The sequence below is a fragment of the Sinocyclocheilus rhinocerous genome, unplaced genomic scaffold (genome assembly GCF_001515625.1).
Source record: "Sinocyclocheilus rhinocerous isolate Xijiao unplaced genomic scaffold, SAMN03320098_v1.1 scaffold2083, whole genome shotgun sequence".
Classification (NCBI taxonomy): Eukaryota; Metazoa; Chordata; class Actinopteri; order Cypriniformes; family Cyprinidae; genus Sinocyclocheilus; species Sinocyclocheilus rhinocerous.
Genome location: NW_015666157.1, coordinates 187,560 through 205,597, shown reverse-complemented (window position 1 = coordinate 205,597; position 18,038 = coordinate 187,560). Strand labels below are relative to the sequence as shown.

At 37.9% G+C, this 18,038-nt stretch overlaps 1 long non-coding RNA gene across 1 annotated transcript; it reads right to left on the bottom strand.

Annotated features, from left to right (window-relative positions):
- Positions 1–10,875: 10,875 nt before the first annotated feature.
- LOC107731747 (uncharacterized) lies at positions 10,876–14,835 on the bottom strand. Its single transcript, XR_001638805.1, has 3 exons — positions 13,815–14,835; positions 13,179–13,330; positions 10,876–10,988 (listed from the first exon to the last, which is right to left on the bottom strand). It is a non-coding gene; the product is annotated as an uncharacterized LOC107731747 (long non-coding RNA).
- Between the last annotated feature and the right edge of the window lie 3,203 nt (positions 14,836–18,038).

The following is an 18,038-nucleotide window of genomic DNA, read 5'->3' as shown; positions in this document are numbered from 1 at the left end:
CTAATGGACATCTTTACATTTCCAGGATTCTCAGAAGCAGAAGTCATTATTGGGTAAACTTTTATATTGGTGAATCCATTTGGTCCAATAGCAAAAGAAAAATATAATTTCAGCGTTTCTATGACCAAAAGAGGTATAAAAAAATTGAGAGATTGATTTTGGTGGTCGGAAGAGAGAAAAAGTTACATTTATGAATTTAGGAGACACTTTTAGCCAAATTTGCCATCACTCCTACAGTCATTGTCTTACAAACCCACAAAGCAACATTAACACGTTTTCTGAAATAATGCCTAAGATATATAACACAAAGTATAGCATTATAAATGTATATTACATTTTTAAAAAGGAAAAAAAAACAACCTTTGTTTGATTTATGTTATTAACTGTGGGAAAGCATTATCCCAGTCTGTGAAAAGGGTACATTTAAAAAATCATTATATATTTATACATTATACATATGTTATCAGCATAAATAGTGAAGGTTGAATTGAAAAATGAAAATAAATGTAATAATTTCTTAGTATTAGGTTTGTCCCCCTTCATGAACACTACAATTAAAACCTGACAATCATGTTATCCATAAAGAAGTTTACATGGTCAGTGTCACAAATTTGCTTAAATTTGATTGGTGAGTGCTCAATATTAAAGATTTTATTCCATCGTTATAACTTTTTTAACAATCATCAAAATCCAAAAACTAAAAACTTTCATTTAAAATGAAAACAAAAAAAAATGTAGTCTAACATTTTTGGACACCACTGTATATCCTGCACCTCTTTAGCTATTTTCCATCATAAATCCATTATGATTCCCTCCTCTCACTATCCAACAGTTTCTCCCGTTCTCACTAAACAGCCTTTTTCTCTTCCACAATTATTCCAAACAGTTTTGATTCAGTGTAGCAATGCTTTAATATCAGAGGAAAATTTTCACTTTCACCCTCTGTCTTTCTCTTTCTCTCCCCGTCTGGGTGGCAGTTGGGCTTGTGTTGTGTTGAATGCCAATAGTGATGAGCAGCATATGTGAGCCAGTCTTAATCCTGCTAATCTTCCCTCCAACTGAAAAAAGAGAATAAGAAAAGAAAAGAAAAAACAAGAAAATCTTTTCTCCCAGGTTTCTGAGCCCAAATGGCTTTCTAAAGAAAATCAAAGTACATGCAGCAAAGTCTTTTTCTTCTTTCCGTTTTCTTTCCATCCACACACCTCATACACATAGTGAATAAAAGTTGTGTCGATGACATTTTTAACATATGGACATCACAAATTTCTGACCACAGCATCTCAAACAGTTCCCCCTCAACCCCTTCCTCTCTCAGCCTTTCTCCTCTATTACAGGAGTGTAAGTTGTTGGGGTCTACATAAGTCTTTTGTCCCTACAACAGCCATTAGTAGGTAATTAAGTCTTAACATAGCCTCTGCTCCCCTGGCTACTATTACACCCTGCTCAAATGGAACGGCTTACAAGCTCCTTTACACGGCTGGACAAATTGAATGGTGCTCATCAGGCTCTGCCTATTATTCCTGCCACCCCATCTGGCTGCCAGCGGATAAAGGGGGATTTGCAAGCGATGGTGAGGGGCATGCAGACTGCTGAGCGCAGGCTGAGAGCAGGAGAAAGACCAGGGGCTTCACTGGAGGAGAGCCCCCCTTTTTAAGGTGGCTACTTCTTTTCAGGAAAAAAGCTGTGGGATTTGCTGCAGCCAAATGCTAGAAATGTTACCACAACCTGCTCCCCTGATCCTGCAAGAGGGAAAGATAAAAAGGAGGGGTGCGTTATTGCGTATGTGCTCTTGTGTGAAGGAGGGGGGATGCTGAGATGACTTATGAAATCTGCACCAAAAGGCACCAAAGTTCACCAAAAAATATTTTCTCATCATTTACTCACTCTCATGATGATCTTTCTTCAGAACACAAAGGATGGTCCATACAGCGAAACTCAGTGGGTCTATTGTTTTGGACCCAAATGACTTTCTTTACATTTTACATCTATATCTATATATATTCCTCACACACATAAAAAGTCAGTCATACAGGTTTTTTAATTTACTGTTTAAAAAAAAACCACTCAAAATGCTACAGTAAAAGCTTGTTAACTGATTAACTGTATACAATGTGAAACTGTAAATGATTTAACATTACATCATATGTAATTTTACTGTAAATTTGCAAGTAAGAACTATGAATTACCATATAATTATTGTGAAGGGACATTCCCAGAAGTCCCTGTGTGATACATCACAAATAAATATATTTTTTTAAAGCAATTTTAACTTATTTTTGTCATAAGTACACTCAGAGGTGGACAGTAAAGTATTTTTACTATACTCAAGTAAATTTAAAAGTATCTGTACTTTATCAGAGTATTTTTCTTTGGAAAACTTTTACTTCACTACATTTCGAAGCATAATGTTGTGCTTTTTACTGCAATACATTTCATAAATAACAGTTGTTTTTCTACCTTTAATACTTAAGAACATTAAAAATGTAGTACTCTCTTGTACCCAAGTACAACTTTGAATTACCGTATTGTCCCGAATATAAGACGATATTTTTTTCTTGGAAATACATCTGAAAAAACGCGGTCGTCTTATATTCAGGGTCTAGACTTTGACATGTCAATAATACTTTCAAAACAAAAATTAAAATAGGAAAAATATGCAATATGAAAATAATTGAAGACAAAATGTGTTTTACTGAGAAAAAACAAGATTTGGTTTTTAAAAAGCCTTTTTCCAAAAGGTACATCTGGAAAAAGGGGGGGGTCGTCTTATAATCAGGGTCGTCTTATATTCGGGCCAATACGGTACTTTTTCTTGAGTAAAAATAAGAAAGTACTAGATTTCTAATGGAATTAAGTATTAAATTATATTTAATATGAAACATATTGCAGTAAAAAAGTACATTATGCTTTGGCAAATTTGTGAAGTAAAAGTTTTCTAAAGAAAAACACTGATAAAGTACAGACACTTGAAAAATGTACTTTTAAAGCAGAGTAAAAATACTTCACTACTGTCCGCCTCTGCGTACACTCGAATACTTTGTGTTACATTTTCTATTATTCAGTTTTTGTTTATTGCATTATTTTAGTGTTGTGTGTTATCCTGATGTTGTTTTGTATGACACTGTGCACTGTCTATATATGAATTTTGGCCATAATTTATGGACAAGTCACCCATTATGAATTTTGAGTGATCATGTGGCTCTATATTTTACCACCTGTATTAATATAGTGATAATCATGGTACAAATTTTGTTGATCTGTATATATACACATACATACATGCATACATCACTTGATTAAATATATGGTTACAAGCTATAAAATATACACTGCCATCATATTTTTGTACATGTAACAACAGCTGCCTATTTTGACGTAAATTTAACAGGATATTTTTTTACAGTGTACTGTATTTCTACTCGCTTAAACTGATCTGACTGAGGACATCTTAGAGGAAACTAAGATAAAAATGGGAAGGGACAAAAAGTCATGCATATGAAAAACAGTGTGACAGCTCTCGCTCCCAAACGTCACTTGAAAGAGAGCATTCCTGTACTTTTGCTCCCTGGTCCTTCACTCAAACACATACACATGCACTTACCCTCATGATGCCTAACGAGAGGGCTGGCAGCTTTATTACGAGCATCCCCTCCCACAGACAGACTGAAGCAGTAACAGGTTGGGGTTTTGTTTTCAAAGGAGGAGAGTTGTTGTGGGTGAGAGCTGCCCTCTGTGTCACCCTTCTGTTCCCCAAGTGCCTGTGCGCTGTTCTATTGTCTCAGCTGGATTCTTTAGAAGGAATGCATCTCTCCATCCCTCCTCTGCATCCCTAACGTTCACAGCAACCAGGGGTCGAGACCATCTACGTCAGCCTCACACTGATTGTTCACCAAAAACCTGAACATCTTTAAAAAATGGGTGGCACTTCCAGTCAATGTTCCGTCACATACCTATAATCTGCATTAAATATAAATAAATATATAACCATATGAAAAAGTTTTGTAACTATGTAGTATGCTCATTTGAATAGAATATTTGTATACAATGTTCGTCATGACATTAACAGAATCTACAAGTTCACAAAAATCTCAGAATTCTGCTAAAATGTCATTCTTCCTGTGTTTTTGGCTAAGTTCAGCAATTGTAATAGTGTTGTGTGCGACTGTGTATCGCTGCAGATGCGAAGGAATGCCATTGGGTTTTCACTCCCCTCTGGCAGCGTCGCTCATTCATTCTTTTGCCATTACGTTGTCATCAAGCCATTTGGCTGCTCTGGCCTCATAAGTGCGGCACAAGAAAAGAACTAGTTGATTCAATTAAAGCCATACCAATTCAACTCCACTGAGAGCCAGCCAAGAAGGTTCTTTCAGAGAGAAAATAGAGGGAGAAAGCGCTAAAGGTAGAGGAAAGCCTTTTATTCCATCTGTCTCGGATTTGAGTGCGCATATTAATGTCATCTAGGTAGTCTCAATGCGTCTCCCATTGTGCATTTAACAGTAGTGTTTTTTTGCCAGGACAGTTTAGCAAATAAACACAACATGAAGCAAAAACCGTGTTCATGAGTGTGATAGTCGCGGTCTGTCTGTGCATGTGTTTGTCGCAGGGGCCAGCAGTGGCCGTTTGTCACTGTGAATAGGCTCAGGGTGGTTCACATCATTGGGGCATTGAAGGTGTCTCCTCCCCTGTTGTAAAACAAGGGTGTGTGTCACATGGGGACACAGGAGGCATTGTACTCGTCGCAGAGGCTACCGTACCACCCAGAGTGTTCCCTAAATCTAATCCCCCACAACACCTCCCCACGACCCTGTCCGGCCCACGGCCACAAGCCTGTCCTGACCACTAACTGTGCAGGAGAGCGGGATGGAGCGTGAAGGTATAAGTCAGATATGGACATTGGATGCATGCGTATATAGAAAGAAAGAGAGCGTGGGATGAGATTGAGGCCTGGAAGAGGCGAGGGGGCGTGTCTGTGAGTTTCCCCTAACAAGATAGGTCAATGGTATGATTGATGGCTGCAGAAGTGGGAACAAAACAAGGGGAGGTGATAAAAATCAGAAAAGAGGGGAAAGAATGGAGAAGGAACGAGGGTCTTGTATCCGAGTTAGGGACGTCTGTGTGAGTGTGTGGGAATATTTACTGCCCTGCAGAAGTGGGCGGCTCTGACTTGTTGCTAATTAGCGGGGAGGCAGCATCTGAGCTCTGGTTTGTGTGTGGGTGGAAATAGTGAGTATGCAAGGGTTCAGTGAATATGACAGGATACTAGGGCAAAAGAATGGCTACACTGACCACCTAAGATGACCCCCCTTTTCACATTGGCATATACATACCTAAAGTTCCAAACACCTCACTACTTTCCCCCGCCTCTTACAAATTGATGTAAATGAGCTGTGCTTTTAAAATAAAGGCAAATAATTTATGGGCATCTGTCAGTTTCCTGGGTTAGAAACACACAGTGAGGCAAACTGCCGGGCTCTTAAACTGAAGAGTTCAGGCTTGTGTTTTTAAGAGGGGTCCCTTGTCATCTGAAGTACTTTGAAGAGGATCTGCAAACTATCGCAAGCTGGGACACAGACAAACAACACATTAGGACATAGCCACAGTATGAACAATGCACAAGCTGTTTGTCTGTCAGAAATGACTAGCTTTTGCTTCTTGGTGCAGTCAGCTGGGAACACGTCTTGCAAATTACATTGTTTTTATCCAAATGATTTAGAAAGTCAATGGCAAAGTCTTTGCGTCAAAATATTATGTCAAAATAAAACCTCTCTCTTTCTTGTATTTTATATTAATAAAAAAGGAAGTTTGACATCACTAATCACCCTGGACTGAACTTCCTTTCTTCCATTCTTCTTTTCAAGCTTCCATGATTTGTTCTGAACTTCCTTCCAAGTTTCAAAATGCTCTTCTTCCAGTTTCCTTCAAAATGACATTAAAAATGGCACTGCTGGACAGAAGTAATCTGATTTTCTTCCTTTCTAAATTATCACAACAAACAAAAACGACACCATTAACGATGGGGTGGTTTAACTTCATGTCTGCAACTGGAAAGTTCCTGATTCAAGTCTTTCAAAAGAATGAGCCATGAATTAAGATCAGTGTCTGTAAGACACTTCATCCCAGGTTACTCCAGGGGGATTGTGCCTGTAATATAGTAAAAGCACAGTTACTTTGTCATACCCTTTGGATCTGACACATACTGTGGTATAACCATAATTATACACCTCTGTTTTGCAGCAACTTTTTGTTCATTTATTCTCCTCTCACCAACCCATCTGTTCTTTTTGGCACATTCAATTTCCTTTCACCTTGAGAAAGAGAGAGTGAGAAAAGGACCAGGGTCTATAGCGAATTGCACCAATTTACAACAAACAAACCCCCCATTGCTAAAGGTTGCACATTATTTCATTGCAGAGAATAACAGGAGCACAAGATGGAGAGATGATAGTTATAATAACAAATATTATGATGATGAAACTAAATCACTGCATTATTGCATATTCAATTCATTTCAATTCAAGTTTATTTGTACAGCTTCTGAGGGGTTGGCATCATCTCTTCTCGTGTGTTCTGGATCCAGACTGAAGCTTGTGTATATCCTAGTTACCACGGGATGTCAATCCCAGCAGAAACAGAGAAACAAAGAGACATAATTAGCGTAGCTGCTGTTCCAACCAAGCAAAATTGATTTGTTTAACCCAAACTAAAGAATAATAATGTGCATTTGATCAGATATAACTGCAGTACAAGATTATGAGATGCATTATTTGAATGCTAGATGCATTATTTGAATGCTAATTATATACAAAAACATTATTTTTATGCACTCACATCACCAGCTTTTTCCCCATACAACGGATTTGAACCTGTTGCTTTTGCACATGCAAACACAGTGTGAGGTACATGTATAGATACAAGTGCTAATTGGTTTTTCTATATGAGAGTCCGTTTTCTTTATAGGGTGTTCAAAGTCAAACCTAATCCAACAAGAGAACCGCACCATCCTGACAAATGCCTCGTTAGAGACTTCCCACAACACACACGGACACATAAGGTCAGCACGCATAACAGTTTTCTATCATGTATTGGAATGGGGTTACAGAGCCCACACCTCTCACACTGTCATCAGCGAGTTAACACCCAACTCTCAGTGGTCACGCTTGCCAGGTTGAGTGTTTAACTGACAGGTGGGAATGAGGGAATTGTATATGTTTGTGTGTTTAGCAAGCAATCTGTAATGAGGGGGCAGTGTGTGTTTAGGCCTGTAATGAGGTGTGGGAGAGAAGCGAAGACCTTAATAGGCAGCAATTACGGAGTGTGTTGTCGCTGAGCGAGTCTATTTGAGTTTCTCTGTATATGTGTGTGTTTGTGTGCCTGTGTTGCAAAGGTTACTTTCACACCTACACTCTAGCAATTCCAGCAGAGAACATTTGATTGACAGCATATCAAAGACACGGACCCAATTTCAAAACAAACCTTTGTATATGTGAGAAAAAGGGGAAAAAAAGGTTTTTATTTTCTGTTGTATCTTTAATTTATCGTTAATCTTTTTTTATTAGTTTCCTAATAATTACTCATTTATTAAAAAAGAAATGTATGTAAATTATAAAAATATATATATTTTTAAATATTCATATTAAGTTAGTTTTATGGCACCTAAAAATTATTATATATTGGATTATACATACACACACACACACACAAATATATATATATATATATATATATATATATTTATTTATTTATTGTATGTTTTAGGTAATGCATGTTTTGTAATGCCAATAAAGCACATTAAAATTGAAAATTTTAAGCTAAAATAATAAATAATTAAAACAATACGTATTGGTTTGAGAATGTGGCACCTAAACATGATTTTGAAAAATAACTTTGTATATCAACAACTTTGAAAATCTTGTAAGAAAAAATAAATAAAAATAATTTTCAAAAATCTCATTTAGATGAATTTGAAATCATTTTAAAGCAGCAAGTAGTTTAGTAATAATGCATAGAAGTTGGAGCTATGATACAGTTGGTAATGCACACAGAAAGTCAGGACATAGAAATATATGTTGTGCTGAAGGGGACACAGGTTCAAATCCAGCTTGCATCTGGTCCTGATCCTATTTCCCTCTCTCTCTCCTTCCACTTTCCTGTCTGGTCTACACTATCCTTTCAATTAAATGCAAAAACCCCATAAACAAACAACAACAACAGCAAAACACAAAGAAAAGTTACATGCTATGTCATCTCCCTCCGATGCACTCTGACTTTTGGATGACCTGGTGACGACCTCCCGGGGACACTCTAGTTTTGGGATAGTCCCCGGGATGACCTCATCAATTAAGATGACGATGAGTTCAACAGCAGTCAGCCACCCCATCGCCATCTCTCTCCCTCTCTCGGTCACTCTGTACATCCTTTGTCTCCATTAGTTTTCATCTCTCTGTGTGCATTCCATCATTAGACGCGTCTCTCGATCTCTCTCACTGTTGTCTCACCCCTTCACCTCAGCTGAACTTCATTTGCCCTCCGCTACAGTAGTTACTCCGTTGTACTCCTCCTGTAATTTTTTCAAATACAAAAATTATTATTTTTCTCCATGCCAGAGTGATGCATTTATTTGTAAAGACACAATGGGGTTAAAAAACATTTTAGTTTCAAAATTCAATAAATAAAACATTATGACAAATGCATATTCATAGTTTTCTTCTTTTTTTTTTAATAAATAAAATTCTGTACTATTTCTAGGAAAATAAATACATTTGTAATCTGACCATGCTAACTTTGTACATAATTGTCATGGATTTTGAGTTCATGCAGCTTGAGTGACGCTATCAATAAAGCAAAATATGAGCAAACCAAATACATTTTTAGAGTTGTTTATTTTTTAAGTCAATCTTTAGACTTACATTGTTATGAAAGTATAATACAACACAATGTAATATAATATAATATAATATAATATAATAAATAATAAACACGAAAGAACAAGCATTTTCATATGTGGACTTTGAACCTCTTTGCATATAATATAAAAATATTAAATATAATAACAATAAATGTGGAAAAATTAGAAGCATTTTCAAAAGTAAACAGAAACTGTAAAATCCAGAAACAGTCTAATTCAGAAACAGTAAAATGAAACATCTCAGCATGTTCGAGCATGTGTATGCAAGACAGAGGAAAAAGAAGAGAGAAAAGTGAAAGAAAGAGAACATAGCTCTGATCTCTGATGGATATGTAAATCCTGATAGCGGCCCGCTCTCCAGGGATCCCCCTTCACCCCTGCTTTCCCACCCCACACAAGAGATGAGGAACCGGGCCACACTGAAGTTTAGCGGCCCGAGATATTCACTCCTCGGATGATAATCCCACTGTCCAAAGGTACGGATAACGAGAAGAGGACCATAATCCTTTTGTCCCTCTGTGTCACATATGTCGCTTAACACACTGTCTCTCCATCACAGGACTTCATCCAGAGCTGCAACAGATTTGCCCCCTCCAAAAAAGTGCTTGTCTTTCCTACTGTCCCCTCCCTCTTCCTCCATACATTTTACATACACAATAACATCACCCGCACAAACCAAGACCTTTCAAAAACAACACAACAAAGCATCATCTTCACAAACTCCCCAGGCTGGGTTTGTATCAATGTCGCATCTCCATATTGCTGTGTGGGTGGCATGCGGTGGGGTGTGTGTGGACATCTCAGGTTAAGATGCACCCTTCGTCTCGCCCGCCTCCCTCAGCCCCACGGTGCTTTGTGTCAGAGAGGACCTGTTGGTATCCGCCTTTGTCATTGAGTGTGCATGTCCATGGGCATATGGTTGATCCACCTCCAATAGGTTCATGTAGGCAGAAAACAGCCATTCATACGCCTATTCATTCAAGCTGCTAGAGACACAGATTACTATGTCATAACACAGAGGGAGGGGTTCGAGTGATAGCGAGAGAGAAAGAGAGATTACTTCATAAACTTACTCTGATCTCTATGTGTGGCGCTGCTCTGGTGTTTGAAAAGATTGAGCCATTGTTGTTCTTTCAGGCCTCGATGCAATGCTTAAATTTGTTGCATCAAAAAGAGATGGTGTGTTTCAATGCAAGTCTGGGTTTTACTGTTGTGAATCAAACACCATAAGGCCTGGGGGATTTGCACAAAAATGCTGAAGTGCTGTTAGTGAATGGCATTAGCATCTTGTCTAATATCTATTCTCTTATATGTCAGATTTTGTAATACTTATATGTTTCTCATGAAAGTCAGTGTATAGGGCAAATTTGAGGAACAAACACTGGTAAAAATGTGTGAGATTTTTCAATTCATTCATGAAACATTATAGCATTATAATGTGCCAGCAAACATTTTATGGGTTTGTCACGGACAGGTACTTTGTTGTTGGAAAGAACTGGAATCAGAGGACAACAGGTTCATTCTTGCCTATTTCTTTAAGACAAAATACATGGAAGATATTTTGTCAATATTCAATTGATTTTTAATAAAATGTAGCGGCAACCATGTAAACATTTCCCCGCAATATTGTATACATTCACTGTGCTATCTAGGCAGTCAACTTTGTCAAATATTTCTGACAAATGCCATTTTCGATGCATACAATACATACAATGTTCATCAAATGGTTATTTATCTACATGACTATAATGTCACAGTACATTTCTTAGGAAAAATTAATAAAACTTAAAGGTATAATTTGTTTCTTCATCGGAATAGATTTGTTTAGAGTTGCACAGCTAGGAAACTCTCTCCTTTCCAAGTTACTATGCAGAGACAATTATATATTCTTACTTAAAAAAAATAAAAAATAAAAAAAAACAACATACAAAAAAAACCTATTGTAACTGATACAAATGTACTAGCTTGGCCTTGAGGTGCTATCAAAACATTGTTCTGCATCCTGATCAGCCTGATACAGGAACACTGGGTCAGGACTATATGTTTTCCAACCAATGGCAGTCAGGGAGAGTGTTCAGGAAACCTGTTTGAAAACAATCATTATTTTAAGGCACATACATTACACACAGTGACAGAAAATAATGACATGCAAAGCTTCAGATTACTTCATTCTTTTATATTATTATATCCTTGAAGTGTCCTCTTTTCTCTTTCCAAATCAGTGTATATCTAAATTTGACTTTCCTGACCTCTGCGCTGTCTACTTGTCTAACTGGCTTGTTTGTCTCTCTCTCTCTCGTGGCTCAGTTCTGACTTCATTATACTCAGCATGTCCATCCTCGATCACCTTTTCTGCCCTCCTAGGACAGAAAACCTCTCCTTTTGACAGTAACGCCCATCACTGTGTCACTTCCTCTCATTCTGATGACCTCTCGTTCTCAGGCCCCAATCACTTGTTCGCCAACAGTGTCAACACTGTCATTAAAGGCACATTGTCCTTATTAATTAATGAGTGCTGCTGTTTTTTTCCTTCTCTCCCTCTCTACATACTTATTTGGGCAAATGTGGATTAACATATTCATGAGTCGGCCAGCTTTGCAGCAGCTTGCTCGCGAATGGGGCGGCTCTGTTTAGCCCCTGTGTTTTTGTCTTCCTCCATACCTAACCTCGTTTGCTGGGCAGATCCCTGAACCATTAGAGCTCATGATCCCTTTATGCCAGCGAGACTCAGACAGGAGGGTCGGGTTATGAACCCAAACACTGCTGTTTCACGCACCAGTGAACACACCCCGGATAATAAGGCTCAAATGCTAAGTGTTACAAACTGATTAAAATGTCTGTGTTACAACTTTATCTAGCCACAATAAACAATGCTCCTCCACCACAAACTGTGGCGGCTTCTGATATTGTCCCAGAGCTGCTCAAATGTTTCCAGCCATGGTTATTTTGCTGGGTGATCAGACAAAGAGATGTTTATTTCATCATGTCATATGCAGGAACATAATCATTAAGAAGCATTTAATCCCAGACATCATTAATGTTTGAAATGATTTTTACAAACATGACTTAATTTTTCACTGTAAACATAACCTAAAACCATTGGTGCTTATTTTGCATTTTAAACATAGTATTGTGTATATGAGTAAAGTGACTATATGAGTACATTTGATTATTGATTTATCATTATTACTTTATATTAGATATTAAATTATACATGCTTGTTTCCTATATGTTTACATTTAAATTACATTTGCTGACATATAACTCCCATCTAATAACACTGTTAAAATGTAATATTTAACAAATCTCAATGAATATCATAGTGCATTATAATGTTGTAATGCCTAATTTCACACATTAGAACGCTTTTGTGCTTTATTTTGAATGTACAGTCTTAAGTCAAAAATAGTATAAAATTGTATTACTGTATATTCATTAGTTATCAGCCATAACATGAAAATAACTAGAGTTTTCATTCAGAATTTAAAATCAGTGAATCCCTAATTTGATTTACATATGACAAATCCGTAATCTCAATTTTAAAAAAAATGTATACACTTATGTGTACTAACTTGATAAGAAAGTATTAGCAATTAATATGCATTTAATACACAAGAGGATACACAAGATACTGGTAATCATATCTTTATCACCCAATAAAAATGTTTTCCTTTAGGATGATTTTGGAAGTTGGTAAGGTCAGGGCTTACTAATTTATTTTCTTCTAATTAAAACATTTAACCTTCTGTTAAATGTTTTCTTAAAACACTAAAGACAGGTTTTTTTTCTATACATGCCTAATTTCATTTGAATTCCTGATCAAAACTTTCATTCTAAATGACTCAATGTCAGAATGTAAAAATTAGAGTGTATATCTGTTACAGCGTCAGTGTATATCCGCAGAAAACATGTAACGAAATATGAACATTTGTGTAAGTGTAAGGGACCGTTTACTGCAAAGTGTTTTGGAGGGAAATTATAAAAAATTAGGATGGTCTGTATTTAAGTGATTTATTTATAATTTATTTAATTTTTTGCTTTCAATTTCCTGAGGAGCAAAAGCAACAGCCCCTCTTATTAGCCATTATTAGTTGTGTCCATCACAAAGCCTTGCTAACTGCTAAACACACACACACACATAAACTGAATCAGTCTCTCCCTCCAACTCACTGCTTACACATTTACTCACACACACTAAAACAGTCTCTATCTCCAACTCTCTGCCTCTTGCCTGCTACACACGTGCACACACACATACAGAACTAGCACTCACCAATTTGTAGCCTGCACAGTCACATTGTTTGTTGAGGCTTGCAGTGCAGGCCGCTTCGTTAGCTTGGCCTTTAACGAGCTGCTTAATTGAGCTGTCTAGCGGGCCACCTGTCGCCCCGCACCTCATTAGCATACTAATGCTCCTACATTGTGCTGCAGTGACAGCCAGAGAGAGAGAGAGAGAGAGAGAGAGAGAGAATTGAAGGATAAAGTGGGTGGAATGGAGATAGAGATGTTATGATTAACCAATTTTTCACAATTACTAAAAAAAAAAAAAAAGTATATATTTAGGTGCATTAATGTGACAAAATCATGCATATTAAACTGTGGCATTCCCACATAAGGTTTTATTATATTTACCTGTTCAAGCTCTTCCTAAATATTAAAACTTAAATAATTCAAATGAAATTACATAAAAAAAAACTTCTTTACAAACACCTGAAGGTGTTACCAGAAAAATGTAATAAGTTAGACGTACTGTTAACATTGAGCAACCAAATGTGTTACGTGTCAAGCAAATGATACAGCTTTTAACAGCCAAAATGAATCTGATCAGCGATTCATCTTATCACTGAGCTGGATGTAATTGGGCAATGCTAGTGCAATAATCGTGGAAAGGATTAATAGGCTTTTTCACCTTTTTACTGGGTGCACACATAGTTGCTCAAGTGCCTGCTTTCATTCAATTCATGACATGCAGCTGCAGCACCAAAGATCTACCTGCCAGGAAGAGAAAGAGAGAGAGAAGTGCAGTGTTTTGTGAATGGTCAAATGGTTTGACAGGTATTGTTGTGTGTGATTAGAGCATTCAGTACACCCATGGGCTAAATTTGCGTCTAAACATAGTGTAAACTGAAGAGGCCTTTAGACCCGGCACAGGACACACACGAATATGTGATTTACATACTTGATCTGTCACACACAGAAAAAAACTTTTGAAGACAAGCTCTGCACTTACACTATTTAGCCCTAACCCTCAGAGGCCAAGTCCCCACCAGATGGAGAGCCGTCAGCCTCAACCATTGATGACCATGAACTTTGACCTGTAACAGGCTGACCACTCACACTGATCATCTGACACATACCCACACAAACTTCACAATCACACATGGTTGATATTACTTACTGTATATCTGGCTTGCTATTCCACTGGCCAGAGGGAAATATTCAGTAGCGAGGGTCTGCCAGGAGTTCATTATATGATGAAGGATTCTTGCTCCCACTTACCCATTGCAGCAGGTGTAAATAATTGCTCCAAAAACACCCCTGAGAGACACTTAAAAAGGAAAGACAAACATGATGACACTTAGCAAATCGGTTTGAAAGACTAAAAAGTACTTCCTGTTTGCAAAGGAAGCAACTGAGCCAGCTAAAAAGCTAAAAGTCTAAGAGTACATTTGCATGTGAGCTCGTGCATTTGATGTGCACTAATGTGACAGCAGAAAGCTGGCATGGGGAAACCAGCACACAAAAGATGAGAGGCACCACACTGGGCGACCTGCTCTGCTCTTTTTCAGTCCCAGAGAAAAGTGTGAAATACTTTACCTTACTGCACAGATGCCGAATCATGTAAAATACCATTTAATTAATACAAATAATTAGTTTAGGGACCATTTGTTACTATTCACCAGTTGCTTATTGGCATGCACATTACTAGCATATTGGCTGTTTATTAGTACTTATAAAGCACATATTAATGCCTTATTCTGCATGACCATATTTTAGATCCCTACCTGTAACACTTTAGTATAATGACCAATTCTCACTATTAACTATGCTTGTTAGCATGCGTATTATTTACATATTGGCTGTTTATTAGTACTTATAAAGCACATATTCTGCATGACCATATTCTACATTCCTAATCCTACCCAATACCTAAACTTAACAACCCCCTTACTAACTATTAATAAGCAGTAAATTAGTAGATTATTGAAGCAAAAGCCATAGTTAATAGTGAGAATTGGAATTTATAGTGAGAACTAAAGAGTGGCCATGCAGTTTTTGGCACAAATGCCTAATCATTTAATTTTATTTAATTAAAAAAAAAAATAATAATAATACATAAATACAATAAATAATAAAAAAAAATTAAGTTAATAAATAAAATAATAAAAAAATTATAATAAAAAAATAATTGAAACATAAATAATTATTTAATACTTCATTTAACTGTTACCAAAACCAAAGATAACTGAATTTATTAATTAGAGAATGCACTTTTAATTTTCTTATCATGCAGTTTTCATATTTTTGGAGCTAATGTTTAAAATCTGTTGTATTTTTAGTACTAGTACTTTTGGCAAGAATAAAAGTAAGTGTCCGCTGATCACATTGTACTTGCTGGACAAGACTGATCTTTAAATAAAGAAAAAAGAACAAGAAAAAAAAATCTGCCTGGCCGTTGGTAACAACGGTACCAACAACGGTTGATAACCATTGAGAAAGAGGGCAGAAAAAGGCAATGGCCATAGAAAAGAGGTAAGAAAAGGAATTGAAAGGTGAGGTAGTGTTTGGGAGTTGGGGGAGGTTGTATCTGAAAAGGTAGCTTTGGAAATTTAGGGGGGACAAAGTCACATCCATGCCGCACACACATTCAATTCTGCTGGTAAATGCTGGGTCTGGACAAACCACCATATGCTAATAAACACAGCATTTACACGTCAAAATCAGCATCTCTGTCCCTCTTGCTCCCAAACTCATTCTTCCAGCTCTTTCTTTCCTCTCTTTTTCCCCTCACCCCTCGTTAATTACCGTATGTCTTTCGCTTTGATAGAGAGTCTCTTGCACGAATTAGTACAATATTGCTGCCCCCTTTAAAGCCCAACCCCCAGCGCCCCCTTCTTCCCCCCATCTTGTTGCATTGGGCCACCTTGTACACGTATTGGTACCGGGTTTGTCAGTATAACACTTGTCAGTGGCATGCATATGGAAATGTGAGTCTCCATTTTAGCTGCTAATTCTGCATCCCCTCTAAGGCCCCTTGCTGTGTGCCCCCCACTATCACAACTAGGGGATGCTGGGACCTCATGCTGGGGGCAACAAGGCGTTGCACTATTGAGGGATGGACAGGGGTCAGTGCAGGGGTACACTAACAGACAGGACACGCTTCTCTGGTCAAACACCAGCACACCCCTATATTCTGAAGCTGGAATGGCTCGGCCTGACATTGACCACCTGCCATATGTGCTTAAAGTATCAAGTAGAACTGTGGGTTAATATCTGTAATAAGCACAATAATATTTATTATTTGAGAACAGATGAATAAAAGAAAATAACTTAAAACCAGGCCACATTTTTACAACCACCTGCTTTATGGATCAAATAACAAACGTATGATCTTTTATGCAAACAATAGCAGCATAAAACTGAACAATGATCCGTCTTAAATGAACAAAAAAAAAAAACTTAAAAACCTTTCAAATGTGGGAGGACGGGGGAATATGATGTCATGAGAAAAAAATCCCCTTTCATTGTATGGACTTGCGCAACCTCACTGTAGTAAAAAAAGACTCTCAAGAGCATAAGCCAATCAGAATAAGAATGAAAGAGAACACAGAACCTAATCCGCAACCTGCTATCAAACAGGCCTCTTCTGCACAAGTGTGAGAGGTTGAGAAATGCTCTCTCCAGGCGTGCGTGTGTGAAAGCGAAGGTGTTTGTGAGAGAAAGTGAAATGACAAGTGTGGGTGTGTGTTAAAGAGAGTGTGTGTGACTGGCATGCTCTTGACCTGCGGCTGTATGCTGCTAATCCTCTGATCAGGATGCCAGGAGGACCGCGGGGCCTCAGGCCTCAGTCCGGTCTCTGATAGACTGCCCCACTCACAATAATACACCGAGGCCTCAGCCCATTTACAACCAACAGGGCTGCAGGAACCCCAAGCCTGTCACACACAATTCAGACATTTTATCTGAAAACGGGTGGAACCCAGACACCTACAGGAGGAGTTACTTACTTATTTCTGCACTATTTTACACCATTTACTAGTATTAGTAGTGTGTTTAAGTCAATAATGCAACTGGACATAGTATACCCAGTACCCAGATGACATCCGTACAAAATGTAAAATAAAAAAAAGATCCAAGATGATCTGATTTTAGCTGGCCAATACTGGTCTATTACGATCTGTTACTGCTTATTACTCGTAACCCAGCTTGAACAACATAGCCATGATGAGGAACCAGTAAAAAACCAACAATTAAATACAAAAAAAAACATAAATATACTGGTCTATGAAACCTTCTTAGCAAGTCTAGGTCTTTTTTTTTTTTTTGTCAGAAGGGCTGGTTAAAGAAAGTCAGACTAAAGAAACCAGTGGCCGGAGAGTGTAGAGAAAGCACCAAGTGAGTGTGTGTTTATGCATAGATAGAGGTGGGGGTGAGGAATCTCAGACTGCCAGGCAAATACTTATCATTTGTCTGTGTAAGAGTGTCTGTAGGCCCCCAAATCCCTGCGTTTTGTACGGACAAATTGGCAGAACGCGGGGTCTTGTTTGCCCAGCCTCTCTGGAAGGCTGTGGGAAGTGGGTAGGCTGATGAGAGGTGGGTGGGAGAAATCCCCATCAAAGAGTGCCGTGCCTGGGAACAGAACAACTAGATGCCCTGGTCTGAGAACCGGCCTGTCAGAAAGAAGTAACCAGCAGGCAGACACATCTGCCTGGCCTGACCTGACCTGACCCGAATGAAACTGAAAAGAGGAAAACTAGTATATTCACACCACAGCAAAGGGGGCAAGAAAAAAAAAACTAGAAAATTATCGTGGGACATTACAATGTTTCTTGAAGGATAATGTGACTGGAGTAACGGCTGCTGAAAAATTAAGTTTTGCCATCACAAGAATAAATCACAATTTAAAATATAT